Source organism: Capsicum annuum, unplaced genomic scaffold (assembly GCF_002878395.1).
Source record: "Capsicum annuum cultivar UCD-10X-F1 unplaced genomic scaffold, UCD10Xv1.1 ctg3850, whole genome shotgun sequence".
NCBI classification, from domain to species: domain Eukaryota; kingdom Viridiplantae; phylum Streptophyta; class Magnoliopsida; order Solanales; family Solanaceae; genus Capsicum; species Capsicum annuum.
Genome location: NW_025845643.1, coordinates 12,875 through 31,818, shown reverse-complemented (window position 1 = coordinate 31,818; position 18,944 = coordinate 12,875). Strand labels below are relative to the sequence as shown.

The 18,944-nt window shown below is 32.1% G+C and overlaps 2 long non-coding RNA genes across 2 annotated transcripts; one reads left to right on the top strand and one right to left on the bottom strand.

Moving 5' to 3' along the window:
• Positions 1-774: 774 nt before the first annotated feature.
• Positions 775-5,101, bottom strand: LOC107874791. Its single transcript, XR_001675587.2, has 4 exons — positions 4,169-5,101; positions 1,922-2,197; positions 1,247-1,404; positions 775-1,163 (listed from the first exon to the last, which is right to left on the bottom strand). It is a non-coding gene; the product is annotated as an uncharacterized LOC107874791 (long non-coding RNA).
• Positions 5,102-12,018: 6,917 nt separating this feature from the next.
• LOC124891607 lies at positions 12,019-17,057 on the top strand. The gene is made up of 3 exons (XR_007049761.1): positions 12,019-12,315; positions 16,367-16,514; positions 16,718-17,057. It is a non-coding gene; the product is annotated as an uncharacterized LOC124891607 (long non-coding RNA).
• Positions 17,058-18,944: the final 1,887 nt, after the last annotated feature.

The following is an 18,944-nucleotide window of genomic DNA, read 5'->3' as shown; positions in this document are numbered from 1 at the left end:
TTTTGATCTCTGAAATTGTTATGTAAAATGATATACGAGAATAATGCATATTTATTCATTTTTTTAGTAAATGAAAATGATAACTGAAATAAACATCACAAATCTGAAAAATATTTTTTCGCCATCAAAATATGTAATTCTGTATTTTTAATAAAATTTTCAGCGCTTATGATTAAAAAAATTGGATAAAATCGAGTTTCTTTTAACGTCAGGTTTTTTTTTTTTAACAACTTTTAAAAAATCGTCAATAATTTCTTGTTCTTTTTAATGGTGGTTTTTTTTAAACAATCTTAGAAAAATCATTTTTTTCTTTTACTTGTTTTTTATTTAAAAGTTGTTATTTATTACCATCAAAGAGGTATTGATATGACTTACGGTATAAGGCTGTATATTTGAATTTCTTTTACTACGTGCTTTATTCTTTTAATTATCTCCCAATTATCTTTCAAGTTAATAAAATTGTAATGACTTATGGATGCTCCTTTCCCCTTCCTAGACAAATAACGAGGGCTCTTTAAAAAGCAGAAAATAAACAAAAAAAAAAAAAAAAGTCATTTGCATTTTTGCTCTCTTCGACGCAACTACCGCGTGTTTGTCTTCGAGGCAAATACCATGGGACATCAATTTAAAGTTTAAACTCCTCTAATATTTCACAAGTTATATTCCTCACCTTAACACACTAATGCTTTGCTAGAAATAAAGTTGCAAAAATTGATAATCAAATTCATTTGAAGGACAAAAATTAAAGACCAGCTCATTTAAATGACAAATCATGTAATTTCTTCAACAGAAGTTCTGATTGGCCCTATGCCCATGAGATGCTCATATCTAATAAAATTTGAAACCTTAAATTTGACTATTATTACTTAGTAATAGGAAAGCGCTTTAGACAAAAATAAAAGCAACTTAAACAAAAAAAAAAAAAAGTGACTTGGACAACATGCGAATAGTAGTAACATTTTACGGAACTTCAATCCTACATCTTACAAAATCACACTGTAAAACTTTTGTAAGCTTTTCCTTTAACCCTGTATCTTGACAAAATATGTTACGACGTTGGAAACTCGAAATTCAACACCGTCGTCTGGGTACTGACCCTTGTAGAATCCCTTTGTCAAGTTGATATCATCTGCTACGTGAAAATTTTTGCCATCTTCATGCTACTGTAAAAAATATTTTAAACAATTAAAGACTTCAAAAATATGAAATTAAAGAACTAAAGAATTTGTAAGTTGAAATGATTAACTTTCTCTGGATACTCTAAATCCCCCATTCAGAGAGGGCCTTATGGGCTCAAAGCCCCAAATCCTGAGAGTCATTATGGTGACATCAGTCTCTTGAGGTGTAAATGGGCTTGCCACCTCCTAGTAGGTCCACAAATCCCTTGTTAGCACAAAGCTTGCACTGCAATAAGAGAATTTAATTAAGGATAAATCACATAACATCTAATATATTTAACTAAATTACAATACATAAATATACAGTATTATTTTTTATTTACAAAACATGCTTTTGGCCTATTTTTCGGGTTATTTTAGGTAAATTGATATATTTATTTATTTTGGGTGTTTCTCTACTACTGATTTGGTAAAATTTATTTCAAATCTCTCTCCTCTCTTTCTTCACATGTCTCTATGAAAATCCTCTTTCGAATGGTATTTTCTTTTATGACCATTTGCAAATCCTGCATTGCCATCACTGATGTCGGACTATATGGATCATAAACATTAAGTGAATTTTTAAAAGCGAAAAAGATATCACAACTACTTCCAAATTTCCAAAAAATTACATGTTGCGTCTATTCCACCAGTGTTGAATCGAAGTTGAACATATGGTATTATCCAGCACACTTTCAAAAGGGTAGAATAAAGTATGTAGGAACGAAGGGAGTACATATATTAAAGAGTTTTAAAATAATTACCGAGTAACGCATGCTGCATGGAGCTCCACTAGGAAGCTCGTGGTCCTTCAATCCGAGCTTGGCTGCCACCTCGGATTTGGACTCCTCGTGGCAGCGCTCACACCTTAACTGCAAAACAAAATTTAGATTGAGAAGATAAGACTTAAAACATTTACCTTGAAATAGTAAGTAATGCCTTCATCTCCTGGACCGAATTTGGGCGCCAATTCATCAACTTCTTTGAGCTTCGCTTTCATCTTCAAATGGTAGATTCTGCCTGCCATCACAACTCTTGATCTGTTTGAGAAATTCAAGTACATAGAACACATGTGAGAAATAAGAATATGTCATTACAATTAAGAACATGTGAGAAACGGGAATATAGCTTCACACCGGCTTTTTCCAATAGTACTGTTAAGTGATACATCAGCAAATGAGAGACTTCAGCAAATGACAGATTTTATTAACGATTGCTACTGCCAGTAATACATTGAGAGTAGTTATATATCTTACACAGTCGTGACCAAGAAAAAACAAAAGTAGGTGCAGAGGGCATGAAGAACTTTCTGCTAAATGGTACAGATAAAAATATTACGTAAATAGTTATCTATGAGACAGAGACGCACCTTAAACACATACAACAAGAAAAACCCACTACCAAAAAGAAAAGACAACAGTTCTGTTGGAGGTCATTGCGCTGTAAAACCCAGCAGCAAAGCAACAAATATCCATCTCTTTGAAGTTAGATTAACGAAGACCCAAACATGAAGGGGATCAAACCCAATACTTTTATTTTTAATTTTTATCCCGTTTATGCTGTAAATATAAATAAGAGTTTTTGTTTTAATCTTACCAAAGTACTAAGCAATGGGAACAGAGAAAATATCGCTATGAATAAAAAAAAACTTAGTTCTAATAGCGTGACCATACCTTTCCGAATCTAAAAGACCTTAATTCTAATAAGCCTGACTATAACTTTACAAAACTGAAAAACCTTTTTTCTATCAAGATTTAGCCAGACAGTACCTCTAGCTCTATTTTCATAACTTCATTGCAGACCTAGGGTAAATAAGAATCAACAATTTCCCTATTCATCCCTATCCAGTATCATTGCATCTACTCCTCAAGTGGCATCTACTCCAACGCTCAAGTGGAGCTAACTGAGGATCTGGATTAGGAATAGTTCTATTTAACATCCTCAGTTTATTCTTAACCGACAAACCTACTTAGGTGCCCCCTCTCCAAGGAATCCTCGTGTGGTTGCCAGCCGAGGAATTTTTAGACAAGGTAATGAAATGGTGGTGGGGCTACTACTCATTTGAGGGTAGTTATTCAAATTATATTACATCTCAGTCCAGAAACTAAAGAGCCTCGAGAGAGACATCACTACATGAAATAGGGAGATCTTTGGCAAGATTAAGAGCGGGAAAGCTAAAATGCTAGAGGAGATTCTAACACTGGAGAAGAACACTGAAAGCAGAACTCAGTCGCAAGGGGAAATTACTCAAATGACACTCTCAAGCAAGAGCTACAACAATTGCTTAAATCAGAGGAGCTCGATGCCTACGGCTAAAAAAGGGTGACAAGAATACCATATACTTCCAAAAAATTGTCAATTCCCATAGAAGCAGCAATAACTTTGACAGATGAAGGTCGCTACAAGTGTTATAGAAGACAAGTCTCAGGTCAAAAGGGAGATTCTCCAATTCTATGAAAACCTCTATAAAGAAAAAACCTACTGTTGATTTTGAGGGATCAAATCCATCTCAGAGGAAGAGAACATTCTTCTTGAATCAACTTTTGATGAAGAGGAAGTTCTGGCAGTGATCAATTTATGTGCGCCTGACAAAGCCCCCGGTCCGAATATAAATACAATGGACTTCTATCAAAAGCTTAGGGAATCATTGGTACAGAGGTAATGACGGCTCTCACAACTTTCACCTCATGGTCATATGGTCAGATGCACTAATGCTTCTCATTGCTTTTATTCCCAAGAGCAATGGCGCTATTGATCTTAAGAGTTTCAGGCCGATCAGTATAACTAGCAGTGCGTGTAAGATGGAAGTTAAAGTCCTAGACGGAAGACTGAAAAGGGTAATAGGGAAACTGGTTTCAGATCATCAAAATGCCTTCATTATAAATAGGCAGATCACTGATGCCTCGCTTAATGCAAATGAAGTCCTAGATTGGACATTGAGAAGTGGAAAATCAGGAATCCTAGGCGAACTGGATGCTGAAAAAACATTTGAGCAGTTGAATTAGCCTTACCTAATCAACATGTGGAGGAAGATGGGTTTGGTGACAGGTGGATCCAGTTCAGTATTTCAACAGTCAAGTGTCTTGTGCTGATTAATAGATGCCAGGTAGGGTTCCTTCATTAAAAATAGGCGATCACTGATGCCTCACTGCAAATCAAGTCCTTGATTGGACATTGAAAAATGGAAAATAAGGAATCCTAGGCAAAACTGGACACTGAAAAGGCATTTGATCAGTTGAACTGGCCCTATCTTATCAACAAGCTGAGGAAGATGGGTTTGGTGATAAGTCGATAAAGTGGATCCAGTTCAGTATTTCAACAGTCAAGCATCCTGTGCTGAATAATAGATGCCTGGTAGGCTTCTTTCGCCTCAAAAGGGCTTCACTCAGGAAGATCCTTTAACTCTCTTCCCCCTTCATTCTAGAAATGGAAGGTCTTAGTAGATTACTAGACAAAGCTAAACAAAGGTAATTAATTAATGGCTTTGATGTGGGAAACAATGCATGGAAACTGGTCAATATCTCACATCTGCTATATGCAGATGATACCCTAATTTTTGGTGAAGCAGAAAGATCCCAAGTACTGCTTCTTGATCTGACTTTACTTATTTTGAAACTGTTTCATTCCTTCACATCAACATGCTAAAGAGTATTATTTATCCTGTAAAAAAAGTGCCCAATCTGGAAGAGCTGGCTGGAATTCTTAGTTGCAATTCGGCTCTATTCCCAACCACTACCTGAGGCTCCTGCTACGGACTAAATTTAGAGCTACTCACATTTGGAATTGGGTCATTGAAAATGTGAAAAGAGGCCTTGTAACGACCTAAAAATTTGATGAAATATGTGAAATTTGTGATTTTGTATGATTGAATTGTTTTACCCCTCCTCGTAGTTGCATTATGATATTTTCACGGTGTAGGAGTGATTGGCATAATTTTTGATGCATTTTGGTATCATTTATGCAATATTGTGCTTTTTTATGGCTTCAAGAGCCTTATTTTGGACTTATGAGGATATCTTTTAATCCGTACGATGGATGGCTAAACAGATTGCGCCAGCAGCTCCAGAATATCAATTTTAGGCTAGATAGACCTTTGGTTAGGGTCCCGGTGCACCCGAGCTCATTTCGACCTATTGATCAGAAAGTTGGAGAATTGAAAATATGAGTGCGGGACCCAAATTTGATTGAAACGACCTCGGATGGAAAATCCAACTTCACCAGCAGATTCGAAATGTCGATTTTAGGTTGTTAGCATATTTGGTATGATTTTACGAGTTTTAAAGCTCATTTTGACTCTCAGTTTGAAAAATTGTAACTTTGGATTTTTGAGGTCAACTTTATGAAAATGACATTTTTTAGAAAATCTGATATCGCCATCGCATTCGGAACGTCGAATTTAGTATGGTTACATAGTTGTTTGTGTATATCGGACTCCAAACGAATTCCGGCACCCCGTTGAATTCCTAATTGAGTTTTTAAAAAAATAGTTTTTTTTACAGCAGTGCAGAAAAATTTGCACTATAAATATCTCTTTTTCATCTATTTTGCTCATTTTTCATCTTGATTCTTGGGAGTTAAACCCTAAAATAGAGTGGGAGCTTAAAAGTAAAGTTTGTGAGAGCTTGGGAAGCTAGATTAACTTATTTTTCTTGATTTTATTATAGATTTAAGGTAAGAATGCACCCATTTTCTTTGTAATTTCTTAATAAATTCCCCAAAACCTCCAAAATTTTAGGGCACAATTTTAAATTCATATTTCACCCCTTTCACTTGAATAATATTTTTATCTTATAATTACTAGTTTTTCATCAATTTAACCTTCAAAACAACTCTGATTTTTGATTTAACCCGGATTTCCAAGATTTTACCCGGTAAAGCTCAAAAATGATTTTTCTTCGATTTGAACTCCATTTTTTACTCGATTTAACTTGGATTTTCAGCTGTAGATTCCTAAAAATATGGGGAACATGTTTTTGAAGTAAAGTTTAGATTTTGCCCTTCTTTTTCGGAAACCCATTTTGGGATTCGTTTTGACCCCGAATCAAAAGTAGTCAATATGGGTGTCGTTGATTTTGTCTTGATTCGTAGCTTTTATATTTAATATTTTTAGTGGAGTTCGGAATTATTCGTGAAAAGTAAGGTCGCCAGTTCAAGTGTAGTGGATCGGTTTCGACTTTCGACGTAAGTTATGGCTTAACTCTTCAGACTAGGCTGGGTGATAAATGATGGTTCAAAATGCATTTTAAGGGTGGGAACTAATCATGAAAAATGGCTATCTATGTGTTGTGCCCGTGTGGGGGCTTATATGTGATGTAATTATCGAAATTAGGATATTATGCGATATGTGTGATCGTGTGGGGTCCTATGTGATATTGATAGCCTTGAATACATATGAATAATTATATTGTATTGTTAAAATGCTAATGTGGTACCATTGGTGTATTGTGATTATATTCATACTTTATTGGCAAATGAGACATGTGAAAATTCATGAATGATACAAAAATAATAAGCGGATATTGGCGTATATGGTTGTGAAAATGTATCATTGTGGTTGATTGTGGAAATATATTATGTGGTTGTTTGTGGAAATACTTATTGTGATTGGTTGTGAGCATTAAATCTTCATATCATACTCATTCATGAAATATTGGTACCATTGTGGAAACATCTGAGAAACACAGGCAACACATTTTTAAAAGATATTGTAACACCTTATAAAACCCTTTCTGAGGGATAAACCGGAAAGGAGATATGAGATATGTGAATTGTATATGGGTTGACGAACCCCCCATGGGTCCTACGTTGGGAAGTTTTAGCTCCGTAGGTGTATACGGGGATTGTGCGACGATCCCGCAGGCTGTGCGACGACCTCGTGCATCATCATTATCATCATGTACATTGCACTAACTTTATTGTGTTTATGTTGTGTTGTATTGTCTTATTGACTTGTCATCTATGTATTTGTCTTACCTTCCTTTACTTTTATTTGATGATCTTGTATCTACATGTTCTCTCTTGTTCTATTTATATGTGACATAATGTATACTTGTGTTCTATATCTTAGTGTGTTGTTGTAATATATGTGAGATATATTAGAACTATTAGTGCAAGCGGTGTGGGCTACCGTTGTGAGACATTTTCTGATTGCAGGTGATGTGCCCTTAGTGTATATTTTATATGCTTTATTTACTACTTTGCTTGGACGGCCTATGATACCTATTGAGTACAAGTGAGTCATACTCATGCCTACTGCGCCCTTTCGGTGCAGGTCCTAGCTCGAGTGCGCCTCAATTTGTTTGACTCGAACGATTATTGGAGCTTCCAAGATAGCGGTTGGACATTCATGCGTCCGAAGTTCACCTCTATCTTTCTACAGTAGTTATGTCTTTATTAGTATTCGGAGACAGATATTATTCATTTGTGGTTATTTTTTTGATGCATTTGACTCTTGAATTGTATAAGTAGTTCTTACACTATTGACACCTGATTTTGGGCATGATTGGCATTTTGGAGTTCTTTCCACATTGTTATGATTACTTATATGGTTCGGCTTCATTCTAGAAGCCTTACCGTGAGATATTTTTATTTTTTCTTCTTTTCGTATCAGTTTGGATGATAGGCTTACTTGTCAAGGTACGTCGCGACAAGTATCATCATGACCCTCATTTTTGGATCGTGACAGGCCTGGCTACCTGGAATAAATGTAGTATCTATCAATGGGGGGCAGGCACACACTAGTCCACTTATTACATGCCTCATTTCTCAATTCCCAGCAAAGTGTTGAAGAAGATTGAAAGAATTAGAAGAATCTGTGTGTGGGAGGGAAACAACAACTGTCATAAATTTCATTAAGTAAAATGTTCTAAAGTTACAATGCCTAAAAAACCTCGGTGGTCTGGGAGTTAAAAATATGGTAATGCATAACAAAGCCCTTCTAGCAAAATGGTTATGAGGTTTACTAGGAATTTGTACCTTGCCCCAGATAATGGAAGGCACATTAGATTTGGAATAATAAATGGCTAACCAACTCTAAGCTAAAAGATGACTTCCACAATCTTTTCCAAATCTCCAAGATCGAAATTTCCTAATTTTTCCTGTAACAGAGGAAGTAATACTTGGGATCTTCTTTTCAGAGAAAACATACAAGATTGGGAATTTGATTACCTCCTTAATCTTTTGAGTAAGTTGGAGGATTGTGCTATCAATCCCCAAGCACCTGTGGGAATTAAATGAGGGAGATAACAGGATGGGTATATTTGACTTTGTTCTCAGAATGAGATGATATATAGCTGACCACGGCAGCTAATTTGGAAGATAAAAAGTGCCTCCAAAAGTCGTTGTTTCCAACATGAAGCATGCCTCAAAGAAGACAATCTCGTTAACAGGCGCATCCAGATAATACCTCAGAAAGATATTGAAACTAACAACCGCGTGTTTCGCTTTTGATTTATGGTGCCTGTTTCCATCTATCGTTGGCCTCTTAGCTCTGCCTCACTGAATCAAAAAGGTTTTTGAAGGTTGGAGTTGCTGGCAGTTGGTAATGACATCAAAATCATCCCAGCTAGTATATGCTAGTCCTTCAGGACAAAACAGAATAGAAGATGTTTTGATAGTTTATCAACTCCCAATCACTCTGGCAATGCTAGGCGTCTCTTGTATCTATTTATTGGTTTTAATTTAACTCCTGTGGATATCCAGGAATGTTTTTGCAGTTCATTAGCTCCCTGATTCTTGATATCAAAGTAGAAGAAAAAAGAGAGGGACAAAATATGTATATCTAATTGAATCCATATGGTAGGTAATATATAGACCTTAAAATAAGGCTTATTAATTGTGATTTGTGTCTCTCCTAATCAACATCTAATTTCTCAGTTATACTTGCAGTATGTCATCACCAAAACTATCTAGGTTGTTAAAAATTATCCCTACACCAAAGCTGCATCAATTGTTAATTAGTGCTAATCAGGCAAATGTTACCAATACTAGTGCACCATAAGAAACCCAAGAATGCAGTTCACCTGTTAAAGCGATGCTACAAAATGTGAAGTTATCAACTTGTTATTTGGTTTGTTGTTGTATACTTATTTGGTTAGCTGAAGGGATAACACCATAACAAAAATTATTTGGATCCTTCTCATCATTTAAGAATCACATTTGGTTGTATGTTAGTAGGTAAATTAGTTAGTTGGGTTATTTGATAGTTTTTAAAAATTGAGGTCATAAAATTATATTCAAAAATAAATCTTTTCAAAAGCCTAAAAAAGATTCTTCAAAAAGACATGGCTAAACACAACTCCAACTTTTAAAAAAAAATTCAATTTTCATGATCAAACGCCTACTAAATTTTGTCTTGAACTTCTATGAGTATTTCAAGATGGAGGTAGTAGGATATATCAACTGATTTGACAGGGCACGGAGTCTATGAACAAATATTTATAAAATCTTAGAATTATCAAATTCAAATTTCAATACGAAGTTTGAAACTTTGAAAAGTTAAATTTGAAATCCAGCCAAAATCCCGAAAATCCAAACCAAATATCCATAAAACTTAAATTATGGTTTACCCAAACTATGTCCGCCCTAAATTTATTGAATTTATTTGACCAGTGTTACTTTAGAAACTCAATATTTTGTAACTTTAGATATAAAATCTATATATGGTTGTTTAGTTTAAACGACTACTATCTTAAGTGCACTGCAGAGATCACACCAAAACCTTTTAGATCCATGACTAAAGTCAACAATATTGAACTACACCTAGCTAGACTTAAATTCACGAATTTGTATGGCTTGTGTTGTGTTGTGTCAGAGTATATCGGAAACAACATCTCTATCTTACGTTGAGGTAGTGGTACAAACCAAAATGACAATCCAAACCAAAACAAGTACAATATTTAACCAAAATATTGTCCTATGAATATTAGAAAACAGTAAAGTGAAAAGTAAATCCAAACAAATATTTCTACTACTACATCAAACACTAACTTTGCAAAATGAAATTAGTAGCTTCATGCAATGACTTTAAGTTGTAGTATGTTGCTAGAAGAAATCAAATATTAAGCTCCACAACCTGATGCGATATTTTAAAGATGATTCAAACTCATATTAAAGTTTGACTAAATTTAATTTCTAATTAAAAAACCTCGCATTGGAAGGAATGCACTCCCTAACACCTGACTCTCTATCCAGTAAGGGAACGCGAGACTCCTCATTAAAGATGAAATATTTATCGCTCTATCACAATCTTTGTTGGAATTAGCAAACTCATTCGATACTTTTTGAAGCAATACCTAAAGACACTCTAAACTTGACACGAATTATTACTTTCAATCTTCCATACTTAAACTATATTTGGCCAAGGTGGGGGTACTTTGTCCGAATATTATTTCTACATTAAAAGTGGTTATTTTTCAATTACATTTAGAATGGAGGTAAATTTCATAGATGATCACAAAACTCTCACTTTCCTTTTTGGTACCAGAATCAATTAACTATAGTTTCTAACGAAAAAATCACAAAAAATTAAGTCTAATAATACAAAAACCACATCTACTAAAAAATTCAACTTCCGAATCGTAATACTTCTTTTTAAAAAAAAAAATTAGTCTAATAAATACAAATTCAACTGACAAAAACAATCAGACACCTCTTTTTAAGCTCCAATATTATCTGAAAGTGAAATTTATCCGAGGTATATATACTTTTTAAGTAAGTTTGCAGATTATACGTCTGCTTTTTCATAATTATAAAATTAAGTTTTTATTGCAAGTTGTATCACTTTTGATAAAATATTACTAAAAATACTTTTCAAATTATTAAATTGGTTGTAAGGAGTCACCATATTGTAAGTGAGATATACGCATGTGGACTAAGATTAAGGAGTCCATGCGATGCCAATATCTATTAAACCTTTTAAAATCGCATTTGCCTCAAAACAAAAAGATTATGATGTTACTGTAAGGAATCGTTAAGTAGAGTATATAAAAATAGTGTAAAATATGGTATTTTAGTAATACTTGTACTTTTTTAGTTTTAAATTATTTATCTCAAATTTCTTAATTTGATTTCTCATTCTACTTGTCTTTTTTCATTAACCAAAAGAGGCAAAAAAAAAATTCATGTGTTTACCCTTTACATTAATTACTTTTTCTTCAAATTAAAATGTAAACATCATTTAATAGGGGTACTATGATAAACTAGGCATGTTATTAATTATTTTTCTTAATCAATGTGGTATCTCAATTTGAGACAAGTAAGTTAGGACGAAGGGAGTATTAGTTATACTTGTGTTAGCTATACTTGCATTAATAATGCTTGTATTAGTTATGTTTGTGTTAGTTATGTTTGCATTAGCTATACTTGTATGTTTCTTATGCAATTTGATTTGATACATCAAATGTAGACACGTGATTTTGATCCTCTCGAATTTAATATATATATTTTTTTATATTAAATATTTATATTTGATCCGATATTATTTTAATTCTTATTTTATTTTTAATAAATTTTTAGTTAAAAATAAATAACTAAATGAAATTAATTTTAGGATATTATTTTATTTTATTTCAATTTTAAAAAAATAATACAAAAATTTTTTTTAAAAAAATTCTTTTTAAATAAATAAGTTAGTAGTTTTAGTACTATCTTAATTAAATTTATTTTTGGCTATTTTTAAAATTTTATTGTATTTTTTAAAATATAAAATTAATTAATTATTATTATATTATTTTTATTTTTATTATTATTATTTTATTTATCTATTTATTATTTTTATTTGTTATTATTATTATCTTTTAAACAAAAAAATTTTTGAAACTTCTATCCTATCTTAAACTACCCCAACCACCCCCACCTTTTCCTCCAACCCCCTCAACTTCCCTCTTAATACATTATATAACACACAAGACACTAATAGAAGAGCGGAATACACAAAAACACACGGACATAAACCAAAAAGAAAAAGGAAACAGAAACAACAAAAATGAAAACAAAAGGAGGAGAAGAGAAAAAGTGAGAAAATTGAGAGAAAAAGACAAAAGAGAAAAAAACGGAAAGGAGTTTGAATATTCTTGGGTTGAAAGATTGAGTTTAGATTTTCGTTCGAGTTTTTGGTTCGACGTAAAAGCTTTCTCGTTTGGTTTAATTCGTCATACAGGTTCTTATTCAATCCTTGTACCATATTTTTGGAATTAAAGCATGAATGAAGTTGTTCCAACGACTTGTCATATTATTTAGTGTGTGTAGTTTGTTATTTTTATATAGTTCACACTTTACGTCTTTATTTATGATTCATTTATTGACTTGAAATTATGTTGGTTAGGTTTGTTTTTTTTTTTTTGAATTTTGAATGACATATTTTTTTCTAAAGTTAATAATGTTGAAAGATTGTAAAGTCACATTTAGTTTATGTATAATTAGAAAGTATTTATGATAAATCTTATTATGTGACATATGCATGCATGCAAAAAAAAAAAAAAAAAATGTACACACCTGCACACATCTTTACTACACACTAAATGTTCCTACAAAAAATATTGTTTTGACTTCAAGAATGACTATTTTTAAGACATTATTCATATAACAACGTGAATCTAAATAAGCCACTTTGTTAACAGAAGAGTTATTATATATAGTCCGGTAGTTTATTTGAATTTTCCATTTTACACTAAACATAGATTGTTTAAATTATCCATTTACATATTAGAAAAAATATATACAGAAAATCATCTACCACTTATGTGATTTTTGTGGTAAACATTTAAAGTTTTTTGTTAGTTATATAGATTTAACTTATATGTATGCAAACAGATGAACAGATTAAAAAAAAGTAAAGAAAAAGTAGAGAAAATGACGAAAGAAAAATGGTTTATTCATTCTCTTATTTTTTTTGGTAGTGTTTTAAGTTGTCAAGATTTTTTTTATTTTCTTAAAAAAAAAAAAAGTTTCTGTAGTTGGCTTAAAAATTGAATCTTGAGGTTTAAGTTATTGATTTAAATAACCATTATTGTTTCAAATAAGTTATGTCAAGTATAGTAATTTAATTTTGTTGTTTCGTCTATGTTTGGTCTGTTGTTCTAATTGTGTAGTATTTGAACGTTTGATTTCAATTGATTGGATGTATTTACATTTATCATCTGCTAAGATTTTAGTTTGTTATCGGAAATGAGTTGGCTCTCGGTTTGGTCAGTAGTTGGCCATAGCAAATCGAATGAATCATGATTTTAAATTTTAATTCAAGACCCATAATATTTGACAATAGATTCGTTTTCGTAAGGAAAAGAGACAAATTGTGGATTAATTCCAAAACTCGTTGTAAAATAAAGAGTGAAAAAGAATAAAATGAGTAAGATAAAATGATCTCAAATTTTCAAGAAATGAAGCAACTGTTTTTTTTTTAATGCTAGATAAGCTTTCACATTTAATAAATTTTGTCTAGATTAAGAATGCGGCATACACATCTTTTTGAGACGTTTAAAAATAATTCAACGATGCAATATTTCACCTCGACAAAGATGGTCTTAAAATTAATTTTTACTAGTTTAATATAAGAGTTATAGACAAATTTTAGATATTAAAAATGAGCGAACCTAGGCCCCAATATAATTATCAAAATAGTTTAAGTCAAGATAAGTCAATAAAAGCGGTCGTGCTAGAACCACGGGACTCGAGGGGTGCGTCACACCTTTCCCTCGGTCAACAGAATTCCTTACCCGATTTTCTGTTTTCGTAGACCATAATAAAGAGTCATTTCCTTTTGACTAAGGATTCAAAAAGGTGACTTGGAATACCAAAACTCAATTCCAAGTGGCGACTCTGTAAATAAAATAATCCTTATTCAAAATCATCACTTTAATTGGGAAAACCCTTCGACCTCGGCCTTCGAGCGAAAAAGGGGTGTGACATTAAAAATAACATAAATTTAATAATTTCTATAAAAAAAAATACTTTTACAAAAATATCCTCCATATATGTTGGAAAGAATGCGGAAATTTTTTTTAGAGATAATAGTGTCTTTAATTATGTTAATGCATGCATTGGATCCATTGCATCGCTAATACCATGAATTTTGAGGTATTAGTAATTAATATACACCTCAATACACAATAGAGTATATAACTAATGCAAGTATTTTATACTTAAAGGAGTCGTTTGGTAGAGTGTATAAGAATAGTGCAAAATATAGTGTGTGAGTAATATTTGCACCCCCTCCGTCCCAAATTCCCCGTCTCAAATTTTCTAACTTGATTTCTCATTTTACTTGTCTTTTTTCATTAATCAAAAGAAGCAAAAAAAAAAAAAATCATGTTTTACCCTTTGCATTAATTATTTTTTCTTCAAATTAAAATGTAAACATCATCTAATAGGGGAACTATGATAAACTAGGCATGTTATTAATTATTTTTCTTAATTAATGTATCATCTCAATTTGAGACGGATAATTTAGGACGGACGGAGTATTAGTTATGTTTGTGCTAGTTATGCTTGCATTAGTATTGCTTGTATTAGTTATACTTGTGTTAGTTATGCTTGTATGTTTTATATGCAGTGTTTGGTTTGATTTATTAAAAATAACATAAATTTAATAATTTCTAATTTTTTTTTTACAAAATATCCTCCATATATATTTTGAAAAGGATGCGGAAATTTTTGTGAGGGGATAATAGTGTCTTTAATTATGTTAATGCATGCATTGAACCCATTGCATCACTAATACCATGAATTTTGGGGTTTTAATAATACACACCTCAATCCACAATAGAGCGTATAACTAATGCAAGTATTTTATACTTAGGGGTCGTTTTGGTAGAGTGTTGGAAAAAATAACACATGTATTAGTTAATGTGTCTTACTAGTACCTTGTTTGGTACATATTTTAGCTTATGTATTACTAATGTTTGCATTAGTTATACACACTATTGTGTATTAAAGTGTGTATTACTAATACCACTCATTTTTTATGTATTAACAATACAAAGGCTTAACACATGCATTAACTTGATGATTTACTAAATTACCCCTCAAATCTCATCTTGGTCTTTCAATTTGATAAGGAGAAGCAACACTTATTTAATTGAAGTTGATGGTTCCTACACAGAGAGTGAATTTGTAGGTAGATGTTGTCATTTTTTTAATTGACACGAGATATGTGTGAAGCTTCTAATAATAAGAAGGTCGGTATTTTGATAAATAAATGTATTTTTTTTATGAAATTATGTAAATATATATTATTTTTAATACATCAAGTTAAAATAATATATGCATAATCAATACTAGCATTACTAATACTTACAGCATTAATAATGCAAGCTTTATTAATACACCTTATTCAGTGTTATTCTTGTACACTTTATCAAACGACCCCTAACATGCATGTGTTGGACGCTTGGGACGAAAAAGTATTTTTGCATCATTCTGGACATTTGGCAGCCATAACAATTGGCTAACAAAACCACATATATACTTTTGCCATTTTGTATTTTCTTTTCATGGTTTCTAAAGCTACAGATTTGTCAATCTTTGTCGTGTAATATGATTAAATTCTGATGAATAGTAATTGTGGGAGGAACAATTCAAGTCCCAACTCTACGGTAGATGTTGTTGTTAAGGTGCTGAAATACTCCTACTAAGCTATTAATAGTTAATATTTGTCCTATGTTTTCCTTCTTAGAATTGTTTTTTATATAGTTTTATGTGATAATAAACTGCTATTATACAAGGTTAGAATCGAATAGCAGGAAGAAGCATTGCATTTATGTGCAAAAAAATTATTCGAAACATAACTCATGCCGTCATGCAAGATGTAAAAACTAAAGAGCTGAATGTCATTAGAGTCCAAATGTCAATACAGTTTAGTAGGGGAAACTACTAATCCTGATGTTTAGTTTCTAAAAGCAAGACCCTTAATTAAAGTTGGGCTTCCAAATCAAACACGGGCTCTTGCTATTTTATTGGTACGGCCAAACGAATAGCAGAAAGATCAATAAACAAAAATCAGAACTTAATTTTGGATATGCATACAGAAATGTAAAGTGAAGTTGCGTATAATAAACTCTTGATACTCCAACTCTTGCTTACAATAACTTTAGTGTATCGCACTGCCTTTCTCAATATAAGTACTTTATATATGAGGATTATAAAATGGAAAAAAGGGAAAAGATATTTTAATTTGCATTTATACTGACTATATTATTTATTGGCTAATTCAGGCAAAGAATGTTTCCATGGAACAAATGATGGCATTGAGGAGTGTTGTTCGTGATGTAAGTATCATAAGTAACTCTGATTTTAATTTAGGCAAAACACTCGGATCGAAGGGAGTCTTGAAGCAACGGTGAAATTGTCTTCGTCTGATCTGTAAGTTACATATTTGATCCGTGAAAATAGCCACTAATAAGATATAACTCTTCCATGAATCCTACTAATGTGGGATGCTTTGTGCACCATGCCTTCTTTACTCATAATTTTTAGAATGTGGCCCTTCTGCGAATTCTACTAACATGGGATGCTTTGTGCGTCAAGTCGTCTTTACTCAAAATATCTTTGTATGTTTTTGACAGGGATTTCAAGCAAATACAAGGCCAGTCCAGGAGTGTATCTAGCTATGTAAGAAAGACCAAGAATTGATGAATTATTAAGCTTCAAATTAAATAAATTCAATGTGGATTTTGATGGAGATATCAAATGGCGGTTCATGTACTCAGCTTGATCGATCAGGAAATGGTCGTCGAATATGCGAAGTTAATGTCAGAAATGGAGTCAAGATGCAATGCACTATTAGGTTGGAAATTCTTACCAAGTCTCCTCTATGATGTGTATTGATTTGTATGTTCATGAATTTTTTAAAGATATGGGTTCTTCTTGATTGCAAGTATTTATTGAAAGGTTATTCCTGTTCCACAGTACTTGATTGCTCTGTACTTCTTCTTATTTTTCCCCTTTCTGTTTGATTTTTGGTTAAAGAAAATGACGCTTTTTTTTGTAAGCGGCCGTGAGCATTTCATAATTTATTTGTTGCTTTATAATGTTTATTATTAACCCTTCTCCTTTGTTAATGTTGTAATATTATTTTGGCACGCTGATTTGTTGGAGCATTTAACCTAATTTCTTTCCTATTGCCATGACTTGGGGTGTGGTTGGTATGATGGAAAATGTTTTCTCAAAAATATTTTCTTATTTTTTCTTATTTGGTTGTACTGAAATATTGAGAAAATGTTTTTTAAAATGACTTATTTTTCTCTAATTGAGGAAAAATGACATATGTGACTTTTATGCCCCCACCCCAACAACACTCAAATTCACATTACTCAGAAATATTTTTCACTGTGTTTTGCTCTAATTTTTCACTGCTTGAAAAAAAAATATTGAAGCCCGAATTTTTCCTTGCTTCCAATATTCATTGAATGTATTGTTATTTCCACGTGCATAGAGAGGAAGACTTACCTATATTACTTTTGCTAATTGCATATTCCATTTTAATATCGTTGTAGCTTGTTTCACAAGGTTGAATAAGCTCGTTGTTCAATTGTATTTCTATTGATTGTGGTATCTTATCCTAATAAAATGTTGAGAAGTATCTCCTATGTTTGCTAATTAGTAATTGCTTAAAATTTAGTGAGTTGTAATATCTTAATACTCAATATTGATATTATTTGCTATGCTTAAATTTGTTCAGGCAGTTAATAGTTAGTAGTATTTTCTAAAAAATATTTTTTCACTCACCAACCAAACACTAGAAAATATATTTCTGAAAAATATTTTCTACTCACCAATCAAATATCATAAAATATATTTCAAAAAATATTTTCCACTCACCATCCAAACATGAGAAAATAAGTAGAAAACCAACTTATATATTTTCCAGGAAAACTTTTTCCATGAAAAATATTTTCCATCATACCAAACACACCCATGGTTGCTGGAAGTTCCAGTCTCACATTTTGAACCTTGTTGTAGTGTTATGCAGAGAGATGGAGCGTTCAGTTCATTCAGCTTCTATTGGACAATTATGTTTCTTTGTAGGATTCCTTTCTGGGGATTGCCTTTCAGTATTGTTTTAAATTATTCGTTGGAGTTTCACTGACATTTTGTGTGTTTTCTCTCCACTTTGACTTCTTCACCGCTAATCTCCTTTGCTTTTCTCTTCTAATTTGATCATCTAACTATTGAGAATTCAGGAAACATATATCCTAATGCTTGCCTCTGCTATTCCAACCAAAAGGTGATGTATCTCTAAATTTTAAATGTCTCCACGGTATGTGAATTTAATAGTGAAAATACATAAAAATAATTCTAAACTTAACATCAAATTATAACTTTGACCTTAAACTTTGATAGTGCACAAATATGACTTTTAACTATTCAAAACTGCACAAATATGACCTCCAATCCTACGTGGCAAAACGCGTGTTCAATACGCAAAACTGAGCGCATCCAACTTAAAATCTAAGGGCATAATACATAAATATGACCTTAAACTTTGACGGTGCACAAATATAACCTTAACTATTCAAAACTGCACAAATATGACCTTTAAATGACTCTTCACTATTATTTTTTCATTATTTTCAGCTCAAAGATAAAAATGACATCTAATTTCTTTTGTCATTGTAAAAAAAGAACAATATTGAAGATTTATTAATTAGGCGGATCAGTCTCATATGAAAAATTTGAGCGGATATATATATATATATTATAAAGCAGAGGACGAATTTAAGTTATATAATATATCTAAATATTATTTATTTAAATATTAAATTAAAGATAAAACTATACTAATAATAAAAA